At 41.4% G+C, this 13,506-nt stretch overlaps 1 non-coding gene across 1 annotated transcript; it reads right to left on the reverse strand.

Moving 5' to 3' along the window:
* Window positions 1–9,106: 9,106 nt before the first annotated feature.
* On the reverse strand, window positions 9,107–9,200 carry trnai-uau (transfer RNA isoleucine (anticodon UAU)). Its single transcript has 2 exons — window positions 9,163–9,200; window positions 9,107–9,142 (listed from the first exon to the last, which is right to left on the reverse strand). It is a non-coding gene; the product is annotated as a tRNA-Ile (tRNA).
* Window positions 9,201–13,506: the final 4,306 nt, after the last annotated feature.

A 13,506-nucleotide genomic window follows, 5' to 3' on the forward strand; every position in this document is an offset into this window, starting at 1 on the left:
TAAAACAGCTACAGAAAGCTGTAACTCATGCTTCTCCCGTTGTCTTTAAATTAAGCTCCATAAATATTGACAATGAGTGGCCTGTTGTCTACGAATAGATACCGCTGGGATTCACACCCAGGGTCTCCTGGTTTTTAGTGAGGCGTCTTAACCAGCTAAGCCATGGTGCCAAACCTGCTAAATGTTATCCACAACTTCAACCACCTGTGAGAAACGGGCAACTGCAGTGTTACGCCTGCTGGATAACAGATAATCCTTTTCGAAGTTTAAGGAGAGGATTTCTTTGTCAATTCAATTAAACATTTTAGAAATGCTGAACGATTGATGTGTTTCACGCGCAGAAATATTTTATCGTTACGTACTTTTTCTGTGCAGTAAGTTCTCCTTCAACTCCGCCCAACAACAGAGGTCGTTTTTAATACAGGAGTAAAGGCACACTGCACATCAGCAAAACATCCCGTACAGGTTTAGGGAGAGCGACATCAGTGATTGGAAGGTTGGAAGTTTCGGGTCACTTTTTTATTATAGATTCAAGCAGCCCTGAATACCTTTTCAAGAAACATTTCAGAATCCCAGTCACGTCCAGTATGATTGCTACACAGGTCTACAGTATACAATCAGAATACTGTTAGTGCATTATATAAAACACACCGCCCAAAGCATTTCTAAAACAGGAATTACATGTTTCTGAATGGCCCTCCTTTATAAATAAAATAAAAGGTCTGAAGCCTGCTCCAAAGAAGCACTTTATTCAGAGCTGACAAAGATGTGATAGGAAACATCTCGGAAAATGAAGATGCAGTCATTTCCACGCGTCGCACAACAAGAGCTGAACCCACCCGACGTTCTCAAGAGAGTAAGGTGTAAGGAGTGTGGCTGGGTGGTCTAAGTGCTGGGTTTGTGCTCCATTTTCTTCGCTGGGTTAGGTTTGAATCTTGCCACTGCTAAGTGTTGGTGGGTTAAGACCTTCCTTCTATTGCGACGTCAATGGGTAAAAGCTTTGCTTGGCAGTCTGTCGAGAGACTGAACTAGGTGTTTCAAGATAGTCTTTGTCAGCTTAACATCAAGGCATAAAAAAACCTCATTTTGTGTTCCCAACAGCAATGCTCTTTGGTCCCTTCAGCATTATGCAGGGAACAACATCTGCCGTGATCACTTTTGAGTCAGTGTGAATCGTAGTGTGCCGCAATTGTTTTTAAAATTGGTTCTGTAGTGTAAGAAAAACTGGCCGTTCAGGGACGCCAAATATGTAACTGTAGTGGCTCTCTGAAGGCACCAGTTCTGTAGGGTTTGGGCATTTACTGAGACAATTATTTATTGTAGCAGTAAATCACAAAGTTGATTCTTTTGATGGCTTTAGAGTCCAACCATGCGACATAACTCAAACAACGCACACACACAGGTGCTAATACACGAGGATACATTTATTAATACATAGAATATGCATGTAAACCTAACAGATCTTATCGAGAGGGTTATCAGAATACAAAAGATATATATTCAATCAGTTACAAAGTGTTACACATATCAAGAGGACATACGTTCAGTATATCATTCATTAAGACCGTTTCGTAAAGTGAACTTGGTTACAACTTCTACATTAGATACTCAAAACAAGCACATAACTCTTAGGAATTAAATTGATATCAACTGGTTTGGATAACAATGGAATTCTCGAGCTGTAATGCAGTGAAGTTGAATACTCATCCAATTTCTGGGGATTCAGATCTCCTGCGGGCACAAACAAACAGTTGCAGGCTGTTGCTGTCCAATCCGCGCTCTCTGGCTCGGTGCCAGGCTGTGCTGTGCGGCTTGTGACGGTGCACTGCTGATGCTCACTGTTGGCTTTAACTAGCAAAGTTTGTGCACAGGAGAAAAGATGACTGTGGGTCCCAGAAAGTCAGGAAGAGGACCGGTTCGTTCCTGATGAAGAGCTAGTTCTGAATAGTGATTCAGCTGTCCACAGTTCCGACCTGTTCACGAGGCCTGCTGCTGGTTACTCTCTGGCAACCTCCACTCTAGACTCTTAGAACAAAGGAAAGTTCTGGCACTCGGACACACTGGCCGTTCCGTGGTTGTCCGAGCTGAGTCTCAGGATGGTCAGGAGGCACGCTGCGAGAATGTCCTGCCCTTGGGAGCCTTCTGCTCCTGGGCCGTCCTGCCCTGGAATTCTCCTTTGAATTCCCTTTAGAACAGTCCACAGAATCCTCTCCAGAATCTTACTGAATCTCCCTGAATCTTACTGAATCTCTCAGGCTCTCTGTGTTGCCTGTTTTTACCTGGAGGAACTTCAGCTCGTTGATTGGCTGAAAGTTCCATGGGCATCAGAGTCCCACGTGGGTTACTCGGCCCTACCAGCCCCTGATTGGTTGATCAAGGTGAAATATGAGTCACTTACTCCTGACACTTAGGAATGCAGTCCAGATGTCCAACTGGCACTCCCTAGACAGATAGGCACCAATGGATGACCATTGATCATGATAGCCAGGCTTAGCTAAGTGCATCCCCTTTGGGAGCTGTCCTTATCAGGAACCTTAAATCAGCCTGCATGAATAGTTTCTCTGTGGCTGCACCACAGAGATGAACACAGAAATGGGGCCTCATTTGGGAAGGCTCAGAACACTTAATTCTTTCTTATTAATAAGCCTCGCCGCTACAGTAGGCATGGTGCATTTGTCTGTGAAACTTGAATGCTGTGCTTTTTCACGCAGAATCATCGGCAGGAGCAAAGCTTATTCAATCTTTGCGCACAGCGCTCCATCAGAAATACTTTGTCCAAGTTTTGAAGAGATTGTGGGATTCTCTGCACACGCTCACATCGCGTACCTCAGACAACACCACCATTCGATGGGAAATTGATTCTACTTCTTGCAGTTGTTCCTGTGGTTGTGATAGTTACAAAGTTGCACTTTCCTCCACCTTCTGCTATAGTATTCATTGGGTGAGCTTCATCAATTGGCTCAGAAAGGTCAACTGTGCTTCGGAAAAAATCAGCAGCAGTGTCTTTATTTTGTCGGTGAGTATGGCTGTCTTTTAAAGCACATGAAAAACACGAGTTTGTGGATTTCTCCAAATAGCAACGAATTCAGCTGTGCAGAGCCTTACTGCTTTCAGAGGGTCTTTTACCGACGCTGCTGTAGTAGAGAAGTGACATAATCACAAACGCAACCATTTGTGCTGGCTGTTTAACTAAGTATTAAGCTTTTTTAACTATCACATGATTTTAACTAATTTAACATCATCTCCAGAAGAGCACCTCGCACTGCTCACTGAGCTGATGTATGTGCCCATTTCTCAAAAAATTAAATATCATCTGAACTGATTTTTTTCTACTTTAAATGCTTTCCTACTCTTTTAATATTTCAGTTAAATCTTTTATTTTGAAGTACTTTCCATTGATATTAATCCTAGTCCCGATGAATGATTCTGGGACATGGTGCGTCTTGAATAATGTTCTTATAGGTTTCAGTTTGGAAAAGTGCGCTCTCCAGAAGCTACCGAAACCTCTAATGGTCACACAAAGCTTAATGCAATAGCAACGTTTGGGGTTGAAAAAGAATATAACTTGCTATGAATATGAACACTGTTCCAGGAGGCGTGTAAGGACTATTTTGGCTCAGATCACCAATTTACCTTACATTTCTGATCCATTAATATCGCTATTGAATGCTTAAGGAAGGTCCTGGCAATACTTCTTGAGATCTTCTTTAGAAAAATTAAAAAAAATATATTTCCAGTACTAAACAAAAAGTAAAAAATACTGATTACGTGCAACTGATAAAATCTCTCTTCCAGGGACGTTGTAGCTACATGCAAATTACAATGGAAAACTTTATCAGCTTTAAAAGTTTCTTTTGCATTTATAAGACGATCAGCATGACACTCAAAACATACCTGTATTCAGTAAGCGGTGAGTCTGCTGGCTGAGCAAGTTGCCTCCTCTACACACAATAGCAGCCCTGACGCTAAGATAAATGAAAAGAAATTGCTTTTATTGGGCACTTTTCATATCCGATGAGCTTGACATCTCCCAAGGGCGATGGAGTTTTTTTGCGACACTGCTTTTCCCTTTTTTCTTCTTTCTGTACTCTGATGGAAAAAAAAAGAGAAATCATGTAAGGGAAAAATGTATTTTTTTCATGGAGAAAACGTGCACCAGGAATGTTTTGTTTTGAAGAAGTGATTTAACATGATACATGACCTAATTTACTAGAGTAAATGCTCACACTGCAAGGTCTGCTTTACTACAAGAGAGAAGTAGAGTGAAAGATGTCATAATTGCACTGTGTTGTTGAAGAAAGCATCTTTTTCTTTGAATTCTAAATCAATCAGAATTTCAAAGTGAAACACAAACCCTTTGTCTGTATTAAAGAGATGATATTTTAAAACTGATAAAAATGTAGAAAACACGTTTCTCACTTAGAAATTTAGGATGGGATTATTACTATTACTAGTAATTACTAGTTGCAGTGCTGAACTCACCATGGTGCAATTCAGTTACATGATTGGCCAGTGGTTTCATGGATAACGCGTCTGATTTTGCATCATGAGATTGGAGGTTCGACTTCTACCGGGTTCGTGTGTTTTTAAATCAGGCTACTCAGAAATAGAAGTCCATTATGTGAATGAACCGCACCTGAAAGCAAACGTTGGTCAGGTTTCCTTCTTTCCAGCATGAAATAGCAAATCGTTACAAAAAGCACCAGCTAATGTCCAATAGCATTAGTCATTTTAATTAACATGAATATACTGTAAGGTCTTGGTACATGGGATTGGATTTCATCCACAATTTAAAAAAGGGCAAATTATATTTATAGGCTTCAGACACATTTTAATACAAAAGTGACCTAAAACTCTGTAACTTTCAGGTTAGTTTGAACCTGTAATGAAAAAGGGGCCTGAAACTTCCATTCTGTGATGTAACTGTCTCTAAAGTCGGACGTGATGTTTCACGGATGTGCAGTGTGCCTTTTCTCTTGTCATGTTCAAAATGACTTGCTGTGTAATTTCCTGAATGCGTGTCCTGTACTGCTCTGTTATTTCATTTAGATTATCTATGTGGTGTACAGATAAAACCAAACGGCATGGTCTAATTCCTGGGTTCGGCACCAGCTGAACCTGAACATACATCATCCGATCTCAACATGATTTGAACACACAACCTTTTGATGTGGTATCAGATGCACTACCATCACACCACTCCCCATAAGTGCTTTTAATTCCCCCAAGGAGAAAAATATTTTTTTTCATTCTCTCCTGTGAGAAGCACCGCTCTTCCAACGAGGGTCTCTTCTTCCCAGACCACAGATTATTTTTCCTGTCTGGCTCTCACACAGAGGGCAGACACACTGTCTCCACTAATGTGTTTACTACATCTATAGATCTGACCCCCTTACAGCCCTGATATTCCTGGACAGGATCCCATATTGAGCAGTATTTCTCGCGTTCTGAACTTACAGTGTGTACACAATGTACTTTATACACAAAGTAAGTGTTTTCGTAACTCTTGGACGTTTTGTCAAAATGTTACTGGCATGCCAAAATCGCCCCCTCAACTGAACAGTCCCACCCCCCTCAGTTTTGGATAAATTGTCAATGGTCAGATAACTACACTAACCCCGAATTCACAGTTACTACATCAGACTGTTTAATGTGCAGGAGGGCTATCTGTCCAGGAACAGCACGTTACATAGTGTCTATGTTTTGGGGTGTCAACATTATTATGACCTTATTTGCTCAGGTGGACCAATGCCTTGCAGTAGTTTATCCTTATACTTACAATCGTTATATAACTAGGACTGTAGTTATAGAAGTTTCTACTTTCTGTTGGTTTTACAATGATTTCTTAATGATTCAGAACCTCGTTACCGTTGATGTTGTTGCAAAAATGAACACATATGGTTGATGCTCCAGGCAAAAATAATCACGTGAGTTCTGATGAACGTGGAACTGTTCTTCATCACTAAATACCAGATTGCTTGTCGTTATCTTCTAACATGAAATACTAATCAGTGGCATGCTTGCGAGAATTCACTTGGATGGTTGCAATGGCTCCATTTAAACCGAAATATCACTACCCCCCTCAGGATTTCAGACAACCCCCCCTACAGATCATTCCCCTGGCGCCAGTCCTGGGTATAATGATGAACATAGCTGCCTTGCAAGCAGTGAATCTGGGTGTGATTCCCACCTGACCCATCAACAAACCTTTTCCAATGAATCTTTAATCAATTTAAAAAAGTCTTGAAGCTGGTAGGCTAGGGAAGAAGCACTGTTTGAGTACACTGAGGAAAATGTGCTACTGTGCTGTGCTGCTCCAGTAGCGCAATTGGTCAGGTTGTGGTGCTTTTATAGTGGAGTTATACCGAGGTTGTGAGCTCAATCATCACGTGGAGTATGTTCTGTTTTCAGCTGCAGAAACGTGCTGTTGAATTTATGTCGGTTCTTGTGTTACTTTTTCCTCTCGATGGAGCTGTATTAATGCAGGCACACCTGCTTCCATGTCAAGTTATTTTATCGTTGCTTACAAACCAACACACTGCAGACACCTCTGATATTGTCACTGCTTGTGGGCCACGTGTTCCTGCTGTCAGCCTACCATGATAATACACCTATAGAAATATTACTGCTGTAATACAGGAGCGAAGAAACAAAACGAAAGCACACCAAGTTTAAAAAGGTCAAAATGTGTCAAAGCCCTTCCTCGAGGAGAATGGGGTTCAAACCTACTTGTGCAGAGTATCATGTATTAAGAGGAGATTGCCTTAACCACTTGGCCACCTCCATACACACTTCAGCCCCCTCCGGACATGAGTTGACTCTTTCCCCATACTCAAGGGTAATTTTCCTCTTCCACCTACAATTTCAACATTTACCTTGTGAGATGTCAAACCACAGAGCCTGTGCTGCGCTTCAGTGTTAGCTGTAGTGGACACCCCATTGAACATAAAAAGCATATTGAACTCCTTGGACATAAGCCATTTCTCGTCACTTGCTCAGCGAGCAGGCTCAGCGCACACTGAATGCAGGTGTCTCAGAGCAATTGAGATGTGTCCAAGTGGCTGTAAAAGGGATATCTGATGCCAGTGCCATGGCTTAGTTCTCCGACGGCAGGCATAGCGGCGCGCCGGTTGGAGTATTCTCGGTCGCATTTAATGGCAACGTCATGGCAACGTCAGCTCAAACCACCAAATGGAGACAGGCGTGCTGACAAGCTGACCCTGCTGATGCAGAATTAACACTAGGATGTGAGAATGCTGTGGCTTAGTTGGTTAGAGTGCCTGCCTAGTAAACAGGAGATCCTGGGGTTGAGTCTCAGTGGTGCCTGTCTTGCCACACAGTTTATCATTATGGAAAGCAACATCCTTCTACATTAAATTTAATGGAAGTGTTCATTTAATTTTAGAAAATTTGGACTGGGGCGATGTATTATTGTAGCGGCGCAAGCTCACAGTGGTGCACTTGAGGAATGCGGTACAAGGGCCAGTGGTACATTGGATAACGCATCTGATTACGGATCAGGAGACTGTAGGATCGTAATGCTCTTAAACCCAGTACCATAACCGTAGTGTGTTCAGTCCTACACAACCTTTCTATCGACTGAATAAGCCTCCTGTTCCATCTCCATCTTCTTCCCACACATTCCGGCTATTTCAGCACCGTTATTGTTGGACCACAGTCACAGATACGTAAGGGACACTATTCTGAAGAACCGTCTTAAATAAATAACGTTGCAAAAGGTAACAATAATGTTTTCTTAACGTAACCTTACATTTGGGCGTACAATACAATTTTCTGTACCCTCAAATAAAACAAAATCTTACTGCTTTCTCCTGAGAAACACAAGTGTAGTGTTAAATCACAATAAATAATACAACAAATATACTAAACTAACACCCAGATGTGACAACACACAGCTATGACAGAACACATTGAAGACTTAAAAGCCCTTTAAATTTTTATTTCCTTAATTTCCATTCTCTTCCCTCCCCAGGATAACTGAAAACTAACTATAATAAAGACTGTATATGCATTACTTGTAATACAGCTACTAATAAAAATATACATGGAAGATATACATAATAATTAATAAATAACACTTTTATTAGTAAATGCGTGTAATGATAACATTCATTGTGAATATTTGTGGTGTCTGGAAAGCAATTTTAGTTAAATATAATAATAATTTTCAAGCAAGTGGTGCATAAGCTTGTTACTTAATGAGTACATTATTTCCATTACATTCAAGACAGTTCTAATGTGATCGATTGTTCTGCTTAGTCCGCTACTGAGTAGCTTAAAACCTATGAAGAGGTGGTTTAAGCTAGACTCCTAATGCAGTAACATCTAACGGGCAGCAGCTGTTATTTTAGGTTTGTTGCAATTGAGAACAGGTTTAGTACAGAGCTGCTGACAAATTTCAGTGGAGTTTATTGTATAAGGGTTTATTGCAATTGACCCATTGTAGCTACCAATCAGCAGCAAGGAAAAACAAACTTCACTTGTGCCTTTTAAAAAAAGGGAAACAGAGTAGTAGTTTATGTGGTAATTTCAGGTACAATGTAAGAACTAAAGTTATCTACTCCCATAGTAATGCGTGGGGTCCTATAAATAGAAAAAAAACAATTTTAACCCGAAAACACAACAAACACAAAACAAGAAGTCTTCCAGGAACCCAGGTAAATCCCTGTAGTAGTCTAACAACTACAAAAAAAAAACAAATGCAACAACTTCAAAAGAAAAAGAACATTAAAAACAAATCTAGGGAACAACAAAAACACAGAGTCTAATTCGAGAGCTTTTTCAAGTCTTCAGTGCTCCTCTCGTCTCAGTAGACCTCTCTCATATATTTGTGTACAGGTCAGCTGGAGGTACACAGCTGATGGTAATTTAAGTAGGGAGCTGCGTCAGAATGCATGGGCTTCAAAGGAAAAAGTCAAGGTTTATTCCATGCTGAAAAGAGAAGGAAACACAATGTTTCAGCTGTGGAGCCTTATTTGATTGTGACTCGAAGTAAACCTTTACTTCTTCGTTTGATGTCAATTTATCTCCATCAGATACCTAATAATATCTAAACTTGACAGTTGCTTTCAGTAGCTAAAGACACTGCTCCAGGTGAGGCTCGAACTCACAACCTTGGCATAACTTCGCTGTGCACTGCTGTATAAGTACCGCGCGCTGACCGATTGCGCCACTGGAGCTGTGCAAAGTGTGCTCCTCATACAGACTGACGGTGCAGAAACACAGGGTGAAAACGGTTTCGGTTGTGGATCCATCTATACATGGGGAACACTGAAATAGCAAGGAGAATACAAGAAAAGAAACTGAAAGAATTGTGCTAACAGCAAAGGGGGACGGAGGGAGGTGGTCGGACAAGTAAATCAGCCTGGTAGATTGTTTGTAGCGACATTTTTGAGTCAATCGGCACACTGATTTCTCTTCATGTGCCTTGAACTGTGCAGTTTGTATTTTCGTTGTAGATAGGTTTCTTCAGAAGTCCAGTAAATTGACAATAATGGAGAACTAGCTGACGCACCCCGTCGTGAAGACCCTCTGTAAGGTGATTACACGTTTCATTTTCAAGTCGCCTCCTTTACACTCAATTGCTTCCTCGACACTGAGAGAACATGAGAAATGGCTTCAATTTCAATGTGAAGCGCAGTTCAGGCTCGATGGCTTCACATCTCCAATCAATCAAATAAAATTGCAGTGAAGCGATCTAAATAAGACTCTGAAGTACTGGGAAAGATGATTATTTTGAGCGTGCCTCCCAGGGTCTGCTACGAGGCTGAAGTTGGCTTCTTATTCGCCAGCTTCTTATGCGTGTTTTTCGTTCCACCTTAAATGCTGCTGCTGTGATGTTATGTCGCCTTTCGCCTGTAGATGGCTCTCTTCGATCAGTACTAATCCGGCTGGAAAACTGTAGACATCTTCACTGAAAGGGAATATCCAAATAGCGACTGTCCAAACTATATTTTTGTATGGAATATATTTCAGAAAATCGCAAACCAATTTTAAAAACTCACCATAACACGGACTTACACTGGGAAAAAGTGATTGCACTTTCTGCTTATTTCTACGGCCTCCCCCCTGATTATGAAAATGTCTCACAGTTCTGACACTGATGTGTGAAAGACAATGTAACAGACTATCAAAATCCTGAAGTACAAACAATTTTAATGCACCAGTTTTTTAAATATGACCCTCTGATCTTGGCATGTCAGAATACATTGGGAAAAATTATGGCACGAATTGCAATGTCACGCATTGTTGAGAATATCACTGACCTTGCCGATATTTGCAGGGGATACGAATGTTTTGCACATGTTGAACTACAACATGTAAAAATTGAGCTCCTTAGTCAATATCACTGGGAATGTCCAATAATGACGTACATCAGTAGCCTCAAAGAAACTTAGACTCACACATGGAGTTTTATCTTTGTATGGAGATTGGGAGAATTAATTTATACTCTCATTGCTCATTAGCTAAATTATTTTAAAAATATGACACAGATTTGTTTGAGAAACTTGTAATTGCCTTAAAGAGAGTCTTCTTGAAGATGTGCACCAGCTAGCTCTCCACTGTCAATTGACAGGACTTGAGAAGAAACTGTTCTCATACAACCAACATACAAATTACACATCTTAAGGAACATGAAGAGAAATCCGTGTACTAAATAACATAAAACTGTCGCTGCAAATTATCACCAAGCTGTTTTATGTATCTGACCACCTCTTTCCTACTTTGCAGCGAGCACAATTCTTTCTGTTTCTTCATTGCTATTTTACTGTCTCTTTCCCCAATGCGGAGATGGATCCACAGCCGAAACTTTAGGTCGGTTCCTGTTACTCTGTCCGATTGAAAGAGCTGTATGAAAGGCACTCCCATCTCTGCAGGAAAGTTATTGCTGCTCTCAACACAATATACTGCAGCCAAATGTGATAGCGATACTGTCACTGCCTGTGGGCCACGTGTTCCTGCTGTCAGCCTATTATGTCATGTTCATCCACACCCAGAAACATTACTGCTGTAGCACAAGAGTTATAGGTGCAGTTGATAGAGCATGAATCTCTTAATCTCAGAACTGTGGGTTCAGTCCCCACATTGGGTCCCTCTGTGTCAGTTTGATCCCCCAAATCCTCCTAGCATGACCTGATGGTGTAACAGTGATACCCAGTACCCAGTGTAATTCAGCTTTCTTTCCACTTGATTCAGATTTTGATCTGAAATCATCGGCCGAACAAAAGTTTGTCTAAATCGAGGGAGATCTGCTCTCAATCAAGTATTAAACACTTCAGCATTTACTGTTTGAATACTGCACTTTGTCAAAACACTGCCGCTTCTTAAGCTAATAAGTAACGGTTTTTGAGCATGCATTGTATTGTTAATGCTTATATTAAAAAAGCATAAATTCACATAATGGAATTTTGACGGAACAAAGTAGTCCAGCCCCTTTACAACATTACATACCCACTGATTAAAGCTTAAAACTACAGTAGCAGGAGTAATAATAATGGCAAGAACATGTTTGGAGTTCGGCATTTCATTTATTCTGCGGAAACATCGTATCGGAATGAACTGCCCGAGATAAAAGAGTAATTGCAGCTTCAGATCATATTTTCCAGAGCATTGCATTGTTCTGTTCATGCTGACTACACGCTTTAAATTTGTAATTTACTGCAAGCGTTGCTTTTCCAGATTTTTCTGAAATTCCTCGCATTTGACTTGACTTGAACTTTATTGCCATATGTAACCGGTGCTGGTACAATGGAATTCTTACTTACAGAAAGTCTCTCGATTGTAAAACAAGTGTAAAAAAAACAAAACAAAGTGCAAACAGTGCATCAAGACAATGTACAAACAAACAATAGACAATGTGCAAGTAAACATGCAGACAGTTTGAATATAAACAATACAGACGTGTAAACAATGACTGGAGACGTACAATAAATAAATTAAAATGAGGTAGATGGTGATGGTGTAGGTGTGGTCCGAGGGGGATGGCTAAATGTGTTCGCCAGTCTCACTGCTTGTGGATAAAAGCTATTGAAGAATCTAGTGGTAAGTGTCCGTATGCTCTTATATCTCTTGCCTGAGGGCAGTGGGGTGAAGAGCTCATGCCCGGGGTGGTGACTGTCCTCTGTGATGGCCAGAATTCTACCACGGCAGCGGTCCTCATAGAGCTGTTTAATCTTGGTGAGACCGCAGCCGATGATCTTCTGGGCCATTCTCTGCAGTGCCTTTCTTTCTCGCGAAGAGGTGTTGCCATACCACACGGTGATCCCGTTGGTGAGGACGCTCTCGATAGTGCAGCGGTAGAAGTTCACCAACACATATATTGGCATCCCCCATCGCTTGAGGCACCTCAAGAAATAAAGGAGCTGCTGAGCCTTCTTCATGATAGAGTCAGTGTTCACAGTCCAGGTTAAATCTTTAGAGATGTGAATTCCCAAAAACCTAAAGCTGGTGACTGTTTCCACTTCCGTTCCATCAATACTGAGTGGGCTGTGAGTGTGTGGCCTGTGTCTCCGAAAGTCCACTATTAGCTCTTTCGTTTTCTTTATGTTCAAGTCCAGGTTATTGCTATGACACCACCGAAGCAGCTGTACAACTTCATCCCTGTAAGTGGACTCGTCATCATCACTGATCAGTCCTATTATAGTGGTGTCATCGGCAAACTTAATGATGTGGTTGTTGCTGTGTCTTGCTGTGCAGTCGTGAGTAAATAGGGAGTACAACCTTGGACTCAGACAGCAGCCTTGTGGGGTTCCAGTGCTCAGGGTGAGTGGTGTTGATGTTTTATTGCCTATCCGCACCACCTGTGATCTCTCGATAAGAAAGTCCAGCAGCCAGTTGCAGACAGAGTTGCACAGACCTAATCCCCTGAGCTTTGTCACCAGTTGACTGGGTATGATGGAATTGAATGCTGCACTGTAGTCCAAAAACAGCATTCTCACATACGAGTTCTTAGTGTCCAGGTGTTCCAAGGCTGTATGCAGAGCCAGGGAGACAGCATCATCCACTGATCTGTTGCTCTGGTAGGCGAACTGCAGGGGGTCCAGGGACTCTGTGATGGAGGAGTTGATGTGTGACAACACCAGCTTCTCCAGGCATTTTATCACCACAGATGTTAATGCTACTGGGCGGTAATTATTCAGGCATGCCACTTTTGTCTTTTTGGGGGTTGGAACAATAGTGTTTTTTTTAAAGCAGAGCCAGCACTAAAATATTTCATTCCCATCGCTGAATACATCGTGGAAACGGTATTTGCAACGGAATGCTGTCACACATGAAACCTCTTTGTTTTTCGGTTCTGAAGTTTGAAAATGAAAATAAAACGGGGGTCACCTCATAGGCTTGAAAGAAGTCCAAGCAGCATAAAAACCCGCGAATTCTCACAAATTGTGTTGCATTGTGCTGCACCTTTCTTCTGCTGCTTTTTTAAATCAGCCTTAAACATTTGAATGCATACCTTACTGCTGCTAATCACATTCACGTGTTTAC

Source organism: Lepisosteus oculatus, chromosome 14 (genome assembly GCF_040954835.1).
Source record: "Lepisosteus oculatus isolate fLepOcu1 chromosome 14, fLepOcu1.hap2, whole genome shotgun sequence".
Lineage (NCBI taxonomy): Eukaryota > Metazoa > Chordata > Actinopteri > Semionotiformes > Lepisosteidae > Lepisosteus > Lepisosteus oculatus.